The 18,986-nt window shown below is 47.5% G+C and overlaps 1 pseudogene; it reads right to left on the bottom strand.

The window, feature by feature from the left end:
• Positions 1 to 8,858: 8,858 nt before the first annotated feature.
• On the bottom strand, positions 8,859 to 14,623 carry LOC140366891 (GTPase IMAP family member 9-like; annotated as a pseudogene).
• Between the last annotated feature and the right edge of the window lie 4,363 nt (positions 14,624 to 18,986).

The raw sequence follows: 18,986 nt of genomic DNA, 5'->3' as shown, positions 1-18,986 counted from the left end.
ACATGAGGTACGACATGACATGAGGCACGACATGAGGCACGACATGAGGCACGACATGAGGCACGACATGACATGAGGCACGACATGAGGCACGACATGAGGTACGACATGAGGCACGACATGAGGTACGACATGAGGCACGACATGAGGTACGACATGAGGCACGACATGAGGCACGACATGAGGCACGACATGACATGAGGCACGACATGACATGAGGCACGACATGACGCACGACATGAGGCACGACATGAGGTACGACATGACATGAGGCACGACATGAGGCACGACATGACATGAGGCACGACATGAGGCACGACATGAGGTACGACATGAGGTACGACATGAGGCACGACATGAGGCACGACATGACATGAGGCACGACATGAGGCACGACATGACATGAGGCACGACATGAGGCACGACATGAGGTACGACATGAGGCACGACATGAGGCACGACATGAGGCACGACATGAGGCACGACATGACATGAGGCACGACATGAGGCACGACATGAGGTACGACATGAGGCACGACATGAGGCACGACATGAGGTACGACATGAGGCACGCCATGAGGCACGACATGAAATGAGGCACGACATGAGGCACGACATGAGGCACGACATGAGGCACGCCATGAGGCACGACATGAGGTACGACATGAGGCACGACATGAGGCACGCCATGAGGCACGACATGACATGAGGCACGACATGAGGTACGACATGACATGAGGCACGACATGAGGCACGACATGAGGTACGACATGAGGCACGACATGAGGCACGACATGAGGTACGACATGAGGCACGACATGAGGCACGACATGAGGCACGACATGACATGAGGCACGACATGAGGCACGACATGAGGCACGACATGAGGCACGACATGAGGTACGACATGACATGAGGCACGACATGAGGCACGACATGACATGAGGCACGACATGAGGCACGACATGAGGTACGACATGAGGTACGACATGAGGCACGACATGAGGCACGACATGACATGAGGCACGACATGAGGCACGACATGACATGAGGCACGACATGAGGCACGACATGAGGTACGACATGAGGCACGACATGAGGCACGACATGAGGCACGACATGACATGAGGCACGACATGAGGCACGACATGAGGTACGACATGAGGCACGACATGAGGCACGACATGAGGTACGACATGAGGCACGCCATGAGGCACGACATGAAATGAGGCACGACATGAGGCACGACATGAGGCACGACATGAGGCACGCCATGAGGCACGACATGAGGTACGACATGAGGCACGACATGAGGCACGCCATGAGGCACGACATGACATGAGGCACGACATGAGGTACGACATGACATGAGGCACGACATGAGGCACGACATGAGGTACGACATGAGGCACGACATGAGGCACGACATGAGGTACGACATGAGGCACGACATGAGGCACGACATGAGGCACGACATGACATGAGGCACGACATGAGGCACGACATGAGGCACGACATGAGGCACGACATGAGGTACGACATGACATGAGGCACGACATGAGGCACGACATGACATGAGGCACGACATGAGGCACGACATGAGGTACGACATGAGGTACGACATGAGGCACGACATGAGGCACGACATGACATGAGGCACGACATGAGGCACGACATGACATGAGGCACGACATGAGGCACGACATGAGGTACGACATGAGGCACGACATGAGGCACGACATGAGGCACGACATGACATGAGGCACGACATGAGGCACGACATGAGGTACGACATGAGGCACGACATGAGGCACGACATGAGGTACGACATGAGGCACGCCATGAGGCACGACATGAAATGAGGCACGACATGAGGCACGACATGAGGCACGCCATGAGAAACGCCATGAGGCAAGACATGAGGCACGACATGAGGCACGCCATGAGGCACGACATGAGGCACGACATGAGGTACGACATGAGGCACGACATGAGGTACGACATGAGGCACGACATGAGGCACGCCATGAGGCACGACATGACATGAGGCACGACATGAGGCACGACATGAGGTACGACATGACATGAGGCACGACATGAGGCACGACATGACATGAGGCACGACATGAGGCACGACATGAGGTACGACATGAGGCACGACATGAGGCACGACATGACATGAGGCACGACATGAGGCACGACATGAGGTACGACATGAGGCACGACATGAGGTACGACATGAGGCACGACATGAGGCACGACATGAGGCACGACATGACATGAGGCACGACATGACGCACGACATGAGGCACGACATGAGGTACGACATGACATGAGGCACGACATGAGGCACGACATGACGCACGACATGAGGCACGACATGAGGTACGACATGAGGTACGACATGAGGCACGACATGAGGCACGACATGACATGAGGCACGACATGAGGCACGACATGACATGAGGCACGACATGAGGCACGACATGAGGTACGACATGAGGCACGACATGAGGCACGACATGAGGCACGACATGACATGAGGCACGACATGAGGCACGACATGAGGTACGACATGGGGCACGACATGAGGCACGACATAAGGTACGACATGAGGCACGCCATGAGGCACGACATGAAATGAGGCACGACATGAGGCACGACATGAGGCACGACATGAGGCACGCCATGAGGCACGCCATGAGGCACGCCATGAGAAACGCCATGAGGCAAGACATGAGGCACGACATGAGGCACGCCATGAGGCACGACATGACATGAGGCACGACATGAGGCACGACATGAGGCACGCCGTGAGGCACGCCGTGAGGCACGCCGTGAGGCACGCCGTGAGGCACGCGCACGCCGTGAGGTACGACGTGAGGCACGCCGTGAGGCACGACGTGAGGCACGACGTGAGGCACGACGTGAGGCACGACATGAGGCACGCCGTGAGGCACGCCATGAGGCACGCCATGAGGCACGACATGACATGAGGCACGACATGAGGCACGACATGAGGTACGACATGACATGAGGCACGACATGAGGCACGACATGACATGAAGCACGACATGAGGCACGACATGAGGTACGACATGAGGCACGACATGAGGCACGCCATGAGGCACGCCATGAGGCACGCCATGAGGCAAGACATGAGGCACGACATGAGGCACGCCATGAGGCACGACATGACATGAGGCACGACATGAGGCACGACATGAGGCACGACATGACGCACGACATGACGCACGACATGAGGCACGACATGAGGCACGACATGAGGCACGACGCACGCCATGAGGCACACCATGAGGCACGCCATGAGGCACGAAATGAGGCACGCCATGAGGCACGCCATGAGGCACGCCATGAGGCACGCCATGAGGCAAGACATGAGGCACGACATGAGGCACGCCATGAGGCACGACATGACATGAGGCACAACATGAGGCACGACATGAGGCACGACGCACGACATGAGGCACGACATGAGGCACGACGCACGACATGAGGCACAACATGAGGCACGCCATAAGGCACGACATGAGGCACAACATAAGGCACGACATGAGGCACAACATAAGGCACGCCATGAGGCACGCCATGAGGCATGCCATGAGGCACGACATGAGGCACAACATGAGGCACGACATGAGGCACGCCATGAGGCACGACGCACAACCTTAGGCACGACATGAGGCACGACGCACGACATGAGGCACGACATGAGGCACGACGCACGACATGAGGCGCGACATGAGGCGCGACATGAGGCGCGACATGAGGCACGACATGAGGCACAACATGAGGCACGACATGAGGCACGCCATGAGGCACGACGCACAACCTTAGGCACGACATGAGGCACGACGCACGACATGAGGCACGACATGAGGCACGACGCACGACATGAGGCACGACATGAGGCGCGACATGAGGCGCGACATGAGGCACGACATGAGGCACGACATGAGGCACGACGCACGACATGAGGCACGACATGAGGCACGACGCACGACATGAGGCACGACATGAGGCACGACGCACGACATGAGGAACGACATGAGGCACGACATGAGGCACGACGCACGACATGAGGCATGACATGAGGCACGAGGCACGACATGAGGCACGACATGAGGCACGACGTGAGGCACGACGTGAGGCGCGACCTGAGGCGCGACCTGAGGCACAACATGAGGCACAACATGAGGCACGACATGAGGCACGACATGAGGCACGCCCAACTCGTGGAGAAGCAAATTGGGCTTGACATGGGGCAAAAAACCCTATCATGTGTAGATGGTTTTACATTGCACGTGCTCGCCTTTTCACAGATCTGACCTGTAACTTGGCCTTGTAGCGTCATCTGTCGTCTCCATGGAGATAGATAGATTTAATGCCATTCCAGGCAAAGTAAGAACCTCTTGTTTCAAAAAGTCACAATAATGAGGTGTCATTTTGGCACATGCTTGTAATTAGGATCCGCCTCTCAGTGATGGAGCACATTCTGAGGAGGAAGTCTGGCTCAGCGGGCAGTGCACAGATGCATGCTGGGAGCTTGAGGCAGGGGGGGGCATAATTAACTTTGAATAGACAATAGACGAGCTCAAGGGAAAATGTCATATATCCACAGCAAGACGCATCATTCTCGCCCTTGACCCGTATGAGGGGTCAACAAAGAGACCTGCATCTGACCAGGTCGTGTGGGTCACTCCCAGTCCCTGTCCTGAGACCAACATCCTGCTGCACCTGACGAGCTGCAGCTCCACCTGACGAGCTACTGCTGCACCTGACGAGCTGCAGCTCCACCTGACGAGCTACTGCTGCACCTGACGAGCTGCAGCTCCACCTGACGAGCTACTGCTGCACCTGACGAGCTACTGCTGCTAAAATGGCATTTCACCGTCACAAACAGCGGATTGTCATTCGTGTGCAAATGATGCTATTTAGTTGTGAAAAATGTGTCTATAAATTGTCTGAAATCACAAGTACAGAGCAGTGGGTGGGGATAGGGGGTAAGTGAATTTTTTTTTTATCTAAACTGAAAGTACCGTCCATGACTGATTTGTAAACGTTAATTCACTGTTAAGTGTTTGTCCCGTGATGCTGCCTCTCTCTAGCAGAACCTGTAAACTGTGTGAACTTGTCCTCACTCGCACCCCTCTCTCCTCCTCCTCCTCCCGCTGATCGCTTTCATATGGTTCTCGTGTGCGACCTCTGCAGGGGGTCGTTAGCTCCTTCCTCCTCAGCACCACGAATACAGCCTGTCACATTCTCCAGGAAAAACATCACCGAATTACAAAGTCATCCACTTAATTGGGTGCTGGATGTTTAAGCCAACATGAGCTTGAAAACAACCAGCGGAAAACAACCAGCGGAAAACAACCAGCAGAAAACAACCAGCGGAAAACAACCAGCAGAAAACAACCAGCGGAAAACAACCAGCGGAAAACAACCAGCAGAAAACAACCAGCAGAAAATAACCAGCGGAGCAGGCTAGCGATAGCATCAGCACCACAGCACCTGACACTGCATTTAATGACATTCTTCTAACCCAGGGGTGGGCAATTATTTTCCCCCGAGGGCCGTATTTGAAACCAGGCAAGTAGCGGAGGGCCGGCCCGCCATCATTGGTGTGAAAAAAATAAAATATCACTTTTCTGTCAAATATAGGCTATTTGAATCTATTATTTAATTCCTTTCGCGTCATATTTATTAAGGATACAAGTGCAGACGGATACCTAAGGGCAAAAAAAAAAATAGCATGTTTGGCGGGCCGTATTATAAAGACAAACGGGCCATATGTGGCCCGCGTGCCGCAGTTTGCCCACCCCTGTTCTAACCAATGCATTTTACAACATATGATACTTGTGCTACAACAGAAAGCGCTGTCTATGTCCATCTCTCTGTCAGCGTCATGTTGCTAATGGCAGCGCTGCAGAGGAAACGAACGCTCCAATCAAAAGCAGCTACAGTATTTGAGACAGGCCTTTCCTTCTGTTGATCAGTTTGTTCTCAACATATAAACTTTCACGTAGAAACCCCCAAAAAGCCGCACCTAAAGATGTTTTATTGTGTCATCGAATCCACTTCATCCACACATTTCTCTGGGACTTTGTAACTTCAAAGGTCATTTTCTCCAAATGCATTTTTCTCTCACAGAGACGTAAAGTTCAGCTACAAACACCAAACGTTACAACCTGGGACTTCATACTGACGGATTTGTTAATACATCATTCTTAGCCTGACTTTTAATTCAAGTTTTAACACCAAAAAATGATTGATGAACAATTTTGATCTAATTATTTTTTCTCTCTGAAACATTGATTTATACTTGATGTATACTTAATACATCAACTTAATTTGACCCACATTTTGGTTTATTTCCGCCCTTTCCAGTTTTTTGTCATTTGACTTGAGTCGCAACAGTAAATGTCGGCCTGGTCCTGGTTTTCCGCTCTCGAGCCTCAACACTGACGTTCACAGCTACAGAAGACGATACAGGTCTCGTCTTCTCCTGGAACTCATCTTCACTGCACCAGTCAAGTGCAACTGTCGGTAGAAGAGCGCCAACACATGTGTTTCCTGACTTTTCATTGGTTAAACAGCGTCATGTGATCACGCGACTAAAAGAGAGAGTTTTGGCGCTAGGCTAGCTCTGATGCTAATTAATTCAGGAGTCTCTAAAATGGACATTGGACAAACTTCACATGAGTCAGACACACGCCAGATATATATATTTTGCATTTTACATTTGTTTAGAATGATTTCTGTGCCTCGCTGTTGCCAGCGTTTGGGCAGCTCTCTCTTCTGATTTTTTTTAAATAGAAAGTTTTATTTAAGACGCTGTTTCCACTATTTCCTCCGCTAATTTTCATTGGGCGCTGGGCTCGTGTTTGAGCCAAAATCTGCTTTATTACATGTTTAAATTACTGCGACGAGGCTCTAGTCATGTCTTTCTGCAGAACACACTTTGCAATTCAGATGCAAGTCCAGTTGTAACTGGTCCTCACGACGAGACTGAAGCAGCAGCAACGGTTTTGCACCAGAGACGACGACCGAAAAAGAGTTTAAATGCATTAAGCAGAAAACCCACATACTTCTGCAAATACACTTGAAAATTAATTTATTTTCATCAAAGCGCGCTTATTTACATCAACAGAATGTACAGGCTTAAAATGCATCCAAAAGCACTTTAATATCAGGTGTTGATGGTCGATGTGAATGTTATGATGTCACAATGGAAATTCAGAAACAAATATTATGGTTGTTACATATAATAATGTTAATGTGAATGTGAATCGTTCATTTGCATGACACTGAACACTGTCACACTGGATCACGTCGCCCTCTGCAGGTGAACACTAGTACTACACAAGAGTAACTGCCACTTTAAAGACGTCAGTTTAGGCCAGACAAGAGTGACCAATGTGAACCCATCCAGACACAGAGAGAACATGCAAACTCCACACAGAAATCCTCACGGTCCAGTGCGGGAATCCAACCAGTGAGCCTGTGGTTCTGAGTGTCCTGGGGCCTTGTACAGTGAGGTGAGACCAGGGGGTGAGACAGAGACACATGTTGGTGGAGGATAATTACAGCAGCAGTCATTTCCTGCTCAGTGAAATGAGGCAGCGCAGACCATTCATCTTCTGTGGTCTAAAAATACTGAGCAGCTCGTGTGAGGCAGGACGCAGCAGCACAGAGGCGTCCAAATGTCACGTGCAACTACTGAATATCTGTAGAATCATATTTAAGAACGTGTCCATCAGCTTCAGCCTCCACCACGCTGTTTGGTCACATTCATTCAAAGATTAGGCAGAGTTTTGCATATTAAATACACATAAGTATGACCACAAGCTAAGGTTTTTACACTATGTACCTTTCTGGTGGAGGGTCCACCACCTGCACGTCTCCATAGAAATGAATTGTTCTGGAATGTTTGATGACATTGAACTATCTTGTGTTTGTTGCTTGAAAATGAGCCGTAAAACCCTGCAGTTACAGTTAACGGGGTCGATTCTCCACAGATCTGACTGTATTTTATGTTTTTAATTTAACAGGACAGTGCACGCTTACATAAGGCCTGAGGTCATAGATGTTTGCACCTGATCATAGATATGAAAGCTAATTTCCATCTACAGAGGGAAAAGGGAGGAAAGTGCTTAATTTGACTCAATATACATTCTGTGACATTCACTCGTGACACGTTTGGCCCCTCCCATAATACAGTGCAGGGCTCGCTGTGTGGTCAAATTACAGCGTTAGCTATAAAATATGTCATTTAGAATTCAATTGTAAGTACAATTCTAACTAAGTTCATATAAAGGGCAGATAACATAACATACATTAGCATTATAAAAGCAACGTTCTTGTATGTGCTTGATGTGTAGACTGGGAGCCCACATGGGGGCTCTCTGCTGCAGCGCTCTGGCACCAAAGACCCTGGACCCAGACCATTAATGACATTGGGAATCTATTTTTTTTACATTATTTTGCTGTTGATAACTAATAATAATCATTACTGTAACAGGTGCAAATAATATTATTAGCATGTTATTTATATATAACGGGCTGTTCCCAATTTTTTTCATGTTATCTAAAATAAAATCCAGTACAGGTATATTGTAAAATAAGCTCTTTAGGGTCAGAATCAGACCCCTGTGTGCTGTCTGCATCTACTTATAGTGATTTAAACTCCACCAGGCAGGAAGTGTGCTGTTAGCATGCTAATTGTTCTTAGCTTTACAGAGGGAGACTCTCTATTTGCCTCATGTATATTATATATATAAATGTATATATATAAAAACAAAAATTCCACCATGACAGTTCATGGAATATTGTCTTTTAGGTCTTTCTTCCTGCCCTTCCATTAGGAGTTGTCCTCGGGGCAGTAGGAGAGGGTGCGGTGGTAGTGAACGTTGTCCAGCGTGTCCGTCTCACTCATCTCCTCCACGACTCGGCGACACTTCTCCCGCACAACCTCGAAGTATCTTCTCAGCTCGTCCATCTCCTTTTCCTTCTCCTCCAGCAGATGTTTGTGCTCGTTGGCGTCGTTGCGAGCCTTAGTTAGCTCCTCCTTGCACTTCTGCTCCACAGCGCTCAGCTTCTGCTCCAGCTCCTGGGAGTATCGCTCCTTCAGCTCCTGCTCGCGCTCGGCTAACAGTCTGCTCACCTGGACAAGACACAACACGGTCTGCTCACCTGGACAAAGACACAACACAGTCTGCTCACCTGGACAAGACACAACACGGTCTGCTCACCTGGACAAAGACACAACACAGTCTGCTCACCTGGACGAGACACAACACGGTCTGCTCACCTGGACAAAGACACAACACAGTCTGCTCACCTGGACGAGACACAACACAGTCTGCTCACCTGGACAAGACACAACACGGTCTGCTCACCTGGACAAAGACACAACACAGTCTGCTCACCTGGACAAGACACAACACAGTCTGCTCACCTGGACAAGACACAACACGGTCTGCTCACCTGGACAAGACACAACACGGTCTGCTCACCTGGACAAGACACAACACGGTCTGCTCACCTGGACAAAGACACAACACGGTCTGCTCACCTGGACAAAGACACAGCACAGTCTGCTCACCTGGACGGACACAACACAGTCTGCTCACCTGGACAAGACACAACACGGTCTGCTCACCTGGACAAGACACAACACGGTCTGCTCACCTGGACAAGACACAACACGGTCTGCTCACCTGGACGAGACACAACACGGTCTGCTCACCTGGACAAAGACACAACACAGTCTGCTCACCTGGACAAGACACAACACAGTCTGCTCACCTGGACAAGACACAACACGGTCTGCTCACCTGGACAAAGACACAACACGGTCTGCTCACCTGGACAAAGACACAACACAGTCTGCTCACCTGGACAAGACACAACACGGTCTGCTCACCTGGACAAAGACACAACACAGTCTGCTCACCTGGACAAAGACACAACACAGTCTGCTCACCTGGACAAGACACAACACGGTCTGCTCACCTGGACAAAGACACAACACAGTCTGCTCACCTGGACAAGACACAACACAGTCTGCTCACCTGGACAAGACACAACACGGTCTGCTCACCTGGACAAAGACACAACACAGTCTGCTCACCTGGACAAGACACAACACAGTCTGCTCACCTGGACAAGACACAACACGGTCTGCTCACCTGGACGAGACACAACACGGTCTGCTCACCTGGACAAGACACAACACGGTCTGCTCACCTGGACAAGACACAACACAATCTGCTCACCTGGACAAGACACAACACGGTCTGCTCACCTGGACAAAGACACAACACAGTCTGCTCACCTGGACAAGACACAACACGGTCTGCTCACCTGGACAAGACACAACACGGTCTGCTCACCTGGACGAGACACAACACAGTCTGCTCACCTGGACAAGACACAACACGGTCTGCTCACCTGGACGAGACACAACACGGTCTGCTCACCTGGACAAGACACAACACGGTCTGCTCACCTGGACAAGACACAACACAATCTGCTCACCTGGACAAGACACAACACGGTCTGCTCACCTGGACAAAGACACAACACGGTCTGCTCACCTGGACAAGACACAACACAATCTGCTCACCTGGACAAGACACAACACGGTCTGCTCACCTGGACAAAGACACAACACAGTCTGCTCACCTGGACAAGACACAACACGGTCTGCTCACCTGGACAAGACACAACACGGTCTGCTCACCTGGACGAGACACAACACAGTCTGCTCACCTGGACAAGACACAACACGGTCTGCTCACCTGGACGAGACACAACACGGTCTGCTCACCTGGACAAGACACAACACGGTCTGCTCACCTGGACGAGACACAACACGGTCTGCTCACCTGGACAAAGACACAACACGGTCTGCTCACCTGGACAAGACACAACACGGTCTGCTCACCTGGACGAGACACAACACGGTCTGCTCACCTGGACAAGACACAACACAGTCTGCTCACCTGGACAAAGACACAACACGGTCTGCTCACCTGGACGAGACACAACACGGTCTGCTCACCTGGACGAGACACAACACGGTCTGCTCACCTGGACAAGACACAACACGGTCTGCTCACCTGGACGAGACACAACACGGTCTGCTCACCTGGACAAGACACAACACGGTCTGCTCACCTGGACGAGACACAACACGGTCTGCTCACCTGGACGAGACACAACAAGTACTTTTAGTCGTACTCTTTTGCCCTAATCCCATTTAGTTTATGCAAAAATGTTGTTGCCTTGATTGATTATTCAGGTCAAAATATGATTGTAAGACCAAACAGGAGTGTTCCATTTGATTTCATTTATATTCCAAAAATATATCTAAATATCAACTACTGCCCTGTGGTTGTTTTTGACACATTAACCTCGTATAATTTTGTTTGGATTCAGACAGTTCAATTTCAAAAAGCTGGTCACAAACCACGTTTTTTAAGTTCTAAAAAATGCGATGCTTAAAGGCCCATAACAAATCATGCTTAGTTTGTGTCATTAAATGTATTTTTATTTGCTCAAACCCTAAGGCAGGATGTAAAAAACACAATCCCTCGAACATTTAAGGTGGAGTAGAAGTTACACCTGCTCTTAAATGTAGTGAAGTAAAGTAAAAAGTAAAGTACAGATATCCTAAAACATGCTTAAAGGGCATTCAAGTTTTCATGTTTTTCTAATTAAACACTTGTGGTTTTACATCACTCAAGTGGGGAAAATGTAAACATCTGTTGAAAGTTGAAAATTACAGGACGTAACGCTGAGTTCTAAAACAGAATCCCTCTGTGATGTCATCAATAAGCGACATATTATCCAAAATGCATTGACAATTTACACACACCTGACACGTGTTTCTGACAGTTTAAACAATCATTTTTACAAAATAAAAGGTGTGATCAGGCAGTATTATTCAACTAATGTGTAACCTCCACCTACGTCCACAATGTCTCTACATCTGCAGCTCATGTCCAACCAGGAAAAGAAGTTATAAACTCTAAAAGGGAACTATACAAGATTTCTAAGTATGTTCAGTACGTTTCAGTGACATGTGCAGTCTAACCTCATGCACTTTAAGTACTGTGTCTCCTCTGGTGTCCCCTGGTGTCCCCTGGTGTCCTCTGGTTCTTACCTTCACATATGTTGGGTTGCTGTAGTACTCTCCTCCGTTCTTCTGGACCATCTTCTCCACCTCCACCAGAAGCTGCAGCACTTGGCAGCGCTCGTCGGCCCTCTTATTGTCTAACTCGTAGTACCGGCCCTCCACACGTTCCAGCACCTTCTGCAGCTCGGGCCCCACGTCCTTGAGGGCCTGCTGCAGGGAGCTGCTGTCTGAGTGCGTGAACAGGACCATGGTGTACTTCCATGCTCCGGGGCCGAATATCTTCTCCACACTCTCCACGGCACCCTGCTCCTCCGGGGTGAAGCGGCCCACGCGCAGCACCAGCAGGATGGCGTGGGGCCCGGGGCACGACATGTTCACGCACTTGGACACTTCTCTGGCCACTTCATCCTCATTCAGGGAAGTGTGGAACAGGCCGGGCGTGTCCACCAGGCTCACCTGCCGACCCCCCACACTGCCGCTGCTCTTACTGCACTGTCGGGTCACTGCAAAGAGACACAAGGACAACTCATGTTTTTATTGTTTTCATCATAATTATCATGCTTTTGATATATACAGTGGTGTTTTACATTATTCTTTCACTCTACACTTGGTGGTGGGAAGCTACTATTGTAGGTGGTGTTTAATAGTGATTATTTAGGTCACAAACTACAAACTAATAAATAATGATCATAAACTCAGAAGAAGAACCAATACCATTGCACAAGAGCATTTTATTCTGTGACACTTAAATACAACAAACATATCAAAAGGCTTTTGTTGAACATCCCATAATAAACCTGAAGCACGTGCAGCCGTCATGACTCAGATCTGGATATATCTAGACTCACTGAGCTCTCTAGAGCTAAAGCTGGAGGGAGTTAAAACAGGTGGATGCAAAATGCTTCAAGTTCAGTTGAGACGTATTTCTGTTTCAATATTTTAAATTTGAAACATTATCTTGGAGCACTAAATTTGATGATTCTTATTTTAGGATCAAACTCTACATAATGTCCCACTGCTGCTGTACTGCCTGTGTTTCCCGTCCTGTCCACTAGAGGCTGCTGTGTGTGGAGGTCAGTACCTGATGACGCGCTGACCGAGGAGCTGAAGACGTCCTGTCCCAGGATGGTGTTTCCACTGGAGCTCTTCCAGTCCGGCCCACCAGCACCAGACGCAGCTCAAAAAGCACTAAGAAGGAGAAAAGTGTAAAACAGGCTTTTTCCGAGCTCACATGTCACTTTGCTAATCCTACTTACTACTCTTTTTTTAAGTAGAAATACTCTTAACACACACGTCACAAAAAGTGAGACAAATGTGTTTTTATAATTAGATTTGGGATGTAAACATGTCATTTTATAGTAACTTTCTTACCTTAACAGAATGTTACCAGAACTTGCACATGATTTTAAATTGTATTTTATTGGTTTAAAATATTTGTTGTTTTTGTGCTTATTATTTTTAAACACATTTTAACCAACTAAAGGTTGATATGTGGTCACTGAAGGCTTCTAGAAATGTATCAAATACAGACTATGAATACTGCCTTCACTTTTGTTTCATGTGGATACATTTAGTAATTACAGAAATATGAACCATAAACCACAACAAATCTATAGTGTTAGGTGGGCGTGGCCCTCACCTCCAGGATGGTCCCTGCTGTTTCTCTTTCTGGACTCTGGACAAACACAAACAGGATCAGACAACTTCTACTTCAACTTCTGCTACTTCTCGACTCCAGGTGACAGGGCTGCAATTTAACATTATTTTAGTAGTCGACTAGTCAATTGTTTCTATTGAGCATTGTGTACTTTGTATGTACATTTTTAACCTAATTAAGTTGAAATTGGAATAAAAGCTTCTAGATAGAGATATTTTTTTTAGATTAAGATTTATTTTTGCTGCTCTCTTTGTCATAAAAGGTATTTTTGTCTATTTTAGAGCCTGCTCAGTCCAGAGAATAAGTATGATTATGAAAATACAAGGTTATTTTCATAGTTCTTTCATAGTTCAACCCATCACACATAGCATAATATTCATACTCTGTATGATCCTTTCCTGTGAAACACTTGCAGAAACATCACCTCCAAATTGAGACTAAACTTGGACTAAACCTGGAATTAGACCAAGACTAAAAACAAGGCTTAAAACGGACCAAACCAATATCATCAGAACTAAACTGGGCTCGAACCAGGACCAAACATCACCCAATGAAATGAAGCAAACTGGGACATGCACGACAATAACACACTGGCCCTTTTCACAGTGAAACATGAAATCGTGTCAAAATGTGTCAAAATAAACCAGGTAAAGTCACAGCGGGAAAGAAACTATTGTTTAAACATAAAAGCTTCACTACAACTGGACTGTAAATCCTGTTGTTTGCACTGTAGCTACATGTGTTTGAATCTAATAATTCAACTATAAATGAATGAGATAAACAGTCTTACTGCTGTCAGCCATCGCGACATCAGCTCAGGAAATAAAACACAAATCCGCCAACTGTTGTATAGCGTGAGTGGAGCTTTTATTTTGAAATGGAACAGGAACTACCTCCCGCAGTGCCGCCGCTCATAATGCGTGACGCGCAGTCGGGCATCATCAAGTCAAAACTAACCAAGTGTCCCGTAAAAACCTCATGTCCTAATGTCCTACATGAAAGAGCAACATGATACAAGATCATGGCAAAAGGTCTGTCTAAGAGGCTGAAGGACAGCTTGGACTTTTGGACATCTTGGACTTTTGGACATTTGGACAGCTTGGACTCACCGTACTCAGACTTACTGTATCCCAGGACGAACAATAATGGACAATCCTGTTAGTCAGAGACATTATTGACATCACAAAAGTGCAGGCCATGGACTTAAGACGTGTCTCCATGGACCAGAAGAAGGCCTTTGATAGAGCAGATTACTTTAGGACCTTAGCAGCATTTCTATTGGGTCTTGTACTGTGGGCTCCGGGGCCGCGCTGCTGCTGAAGGTGCCGGTGCAGAGGCTCCTACGACTGGGCATCAAACCTCTGCTCCTTCAGCTCAGGAGGAGTTTGTGGAAGAGAGCAGCTCAGCTCAAAAAGGGTGCTGGAGCTGGAGAGGCTCCTGGAGAAGGTGAAGCTGGAGAGGCTCCTGGAGAAGGTGAAGCTGGAGAGGCTCCTGGAGAAGGTGAAGCTGGAGAGGCTCCTGGAGAAGGTGAAGCTGGAGAGGCTCCTGGAGAAGGTGAAGCTGGAGAGGCTCCTGGAGAAGGTGAAGCTGGAGAGGCTCCTGGAGAAGGTGAAGCTGGAGAGGCTCCTGGAGAAGGTGAAACAGGGGCCCCCATCATGTTTCTGGGAAGTTCTGGGCCTGGCGTCGTTTGTTCTGTCCATCGCCAACCCGGACACACCTTTCCACAGAGTCGGCCCCCCGGGTTCTGATTGGTCCTCCTGACCTCTAATATCTGTCCCTCAAGTGAAAAATGATACAAAATATTGAAAGTTACTGCTATAGACAGACCCCCGAACCCCCCCCCCTGGCTACGGCCCTGATTCTAATGTCGCTGTCTCTCTCTCTCTCTCTCTCTCTTTCACTCTCTCTTTCACTTTCGCTCTCTCTCTCTCTCTCTGTCTCTTTCTCTCTTTTTCTCTTCCCCCCTCTCTCTTTGTCTCTCTCTTAGTTTCTCTCTCTCTCTCTCTCTTTGTCTCTCTCTTAGTTTCTCTCTCTCTCTCTCTTTGTCTCTCTCTTAGTTTCTCTCTCTCTCGCTCTCTCTTTGTCTCTCTCTGTTTCACTCTCTCTCTCTCTATGTCTGTCTCTCTCTTGCGCTGTTCTCTCTCTCTGTCTTCTGTCTCTTTCATTCTCTCTCTCTGTTTCGCTCTCTCTCTATGTCTGTCTCTCTCTTGCGCTGTTCTCTCTCTCTGTCTTCTGTCTCTTTCTTGCTCTCTCTCTTCCCCCTCTCTCTTTGTCTCTCTCTCTCTCTGGCTCATTCGCTCTCATCATCATTTTTGTCAATTGAAAAGCTCAGTCTCACAAGAAGTTAGAGATTTAAGACCAATGTCCAGGACCTGAGCAGCTGGTGCTCATGTCACTTTACAGTATCTACAGTCTGTGTCATTATATGTTATATTCTTATTATATAACATTGTATTTCATCATGACTCTGCACGTGCTCAATAACGATGACTTAACCTGCTTAACTTGGATACACCTTTACAGCTCTAATTTGAACAGTTTAACTTTAGGTGTTTTCTCCTCATGTACAGATGCTGCAGCTGCAACTTGTTCAGTTTTAAACCTCAATCTGACAATGTTGCCATTTTCACCATTTTGTTTGATTATGAAAAATATGACGTACATTTATTTGAACTTTTTGTAGTTTTTCCTGGCCGAGAAGGAGAGTCTAAGGACAGAGGACCCTGGGACATCGTCCCTCGCCACCACAGACATTGTTGATTCATTTCTCCCTGTGGCCCTCAGAGGCAACTGTTGTTGTGATTTTGGGCCTTACAAAAATAAATTGATTTGATTTGAATTAATCACAATAATCAATGAATTGCCCGGCTCTAATTATGTCATCGATGAGCTGACGATGGCAGCTTCTCCTCATGCGCCCCCTTGTGGCACACGCATGTATAACAGATGGAGAGGATGCAGTAACTGTAGGTAAGTGTTACCATGGTAACTTTTGACAGTAACTTTGTCTGAAGCGTCGCTCGACATACATTTTCTCAGTGTTTCTCAAGCCGTGATAAAAGGAAGAATGCGAAGCAAAACATCATTTTTAAAGATGCAATGCGTAACTTTTCTAGTGGAAAGTAGCCTACGCCGCCTGCTCATCTGCATAGTTACTATTGCCTGGAATGTTCAGCTACAGTACAGCTTTACTTTCTTTTCTATGTCGCATTTTTTATTTGTTTTTATTTGTTTTTACTGCCTAAAACATTATCTTTTAAACACGCTCGCCTCTCCACAGATCTGACCGGTAACTTGGCAACAGCTGTTTAATGCCTCGCTGTGGAACATCTCTATGATCTCTGTGCCGTGTAGGCTGCTCTCCACATGAAAGGTTACACAGTGCACCTTTAAGTAAACACAGATGAGTAACTGTGGCATTTGTGTGTGAATATAACACTTTATGAAATATGAAACCCACTTCTGAATGTCAGATAAAAGAGGCGGAGTCTGAGTCAGGAAGTGGAGAGGAGGACGTGTCTTCACCAGCTTCAGCCTTCAGCTTCTGCAACATGGACCTGGATGGTAAGAATACACTTTATTTGATCAAACATAATGAAATGTCACACAATGAACTGTTGATTTGCTTCATACTTTTGTATTTGTCTTTCTTTTTCATCTGACAAACGTCCAGTAATGTCAGATTCTTATCCTTGAGCTAATTATGGGTCTGTTTTCGTGTACACACTGTAAAATGTGACTAATTATAACATCTTACTGAGCTTTTATTCACATGACGACAAAAGTAGCACGTTATAGTATTGTTTTCCTTCAGGTAAATAAACATATGGCTTTCATGCATTATCTGTCTTATTAGAAGAAAAACTCAAGTTGACATTTTCAAAATATAATTGTTTTCCAATGTTTTATTTTGTTTTTCCGATTCCAGTGAATTTGTGCTACAATTTCCAAAAGTCAAAATGAAAAGTCACATCTCTAAAGCATAAGTCCTGACACAGATCTAAATGTAAAGTTTTCAAAAGTTCTGATTTTAAATGTTGAACATGTCACATTTTTGCTGTTATGAATATCAAAAATAATAATTACAATAGAATTCATGTGTGATTATATTTCTCTGCATAAATATAATAGAAGTGAAAGATAATGTGCCGTGTTTAGTGGAAGAGGAACAAACAGAGGAACTTCCCTGTGGCTCAAACAAATCAGCTCCTTTACATCTGTGACGCCGGGACATGCAAATGTGCTCAGCCCACACCTGACCTCCTCTGCTCCTTCTGACCCTCCTCTGCTCCTTCTGACCCTCCTCTGCTCCTTCTGACCCTCCTCTGCTCCTTCTGACCCTCCTCTGCTCCTTCTGACCCTCCTCTGCTCCTTCTGACCCTCCTCTGCTCCTTCTGACCCTCCTCTGCTCCTTCTGACCCTCCTCTGCTCCTTCTGACCCTCCTCTGCTCCTTCTGACCCTCCTCTGCTCCTTCTGACCCTCCTCTGCTCCTTCTGACCCTCCTCTGCTCCTTCTGACCCTCCTCTGCTCCTTCTGACCCTCCTCTGCTCCTTCTGACCCTCCTCTGCTCCCTCTGACCCTCCTCTGCTCCTTCTGACCCTCCTCTGCTCCTTCTGACCCTCCTCTGCTCCTTCTGACCCTCCTCTGCTCCCTCTGACCCTCTCCTCTGCTCCCTCTGACCCTCCTCTGCTCCATCTGACCTTCTTCTTTCTGCTCCGCTGCCATATTTGTTTTCCATTGCACAATAATAATCCCTTTTACTTGATCTCATAATACTTATATCTCATTTGTCACAGAGTGCCTCTGTGTTTTTAAAGTCCACACATTGGTTGGTGTTATTGACATTTATTCAAGCAGGAACGTTGTCTTCAGTCAAATACATGTTCATGTTTGGAACAGCAGCTATTGTCTAACCATAAGTGAGTGTCTTTGTGCAAAGCATCTGTTGCATATCCAGTCTCATCTAAAAATAGCTGCGTGTGCCTGTGTGCAAGTGTGTGTGTGTGCAAGTGTGTGTGAGTGTGTGCAAGTGTGTGTGTGTGTGTGTGCAAGTGTGTGTGTGTGCAAGTGTGTGTGTGTGCAAGTGTGTGTGTGTGCAAGTGTGTGTGTGTGTGTGCAAGTGTGTGTGTGTGTGTGCAAGTGTGTGTGTGTGCAAGTGTGTGTGT

The sequence above is a fragment of the Eucyclogobius newberryi genome, unplaced genomic scaffold (assembly GCF_026437365.1).
Source record: "Eucyclogobius newberryi isolate DKJ021-1_F unplaced genomic scaffold, fEucNew1.0.hap1 SCAF_2, whole genome shotgun sequence".
In the NCBI taxonomy this organism is placed as follows: domain Eukaryota; kingdom Metazoa; phylum Chordata; class Actinopteri; order Gobiiformes; family Gobiidae; genus Eucyclogobius; species Eucyclogobius newberryi.
This window is presented reverse-complemented; position numbering and strand designations above follow the sequence as displayed.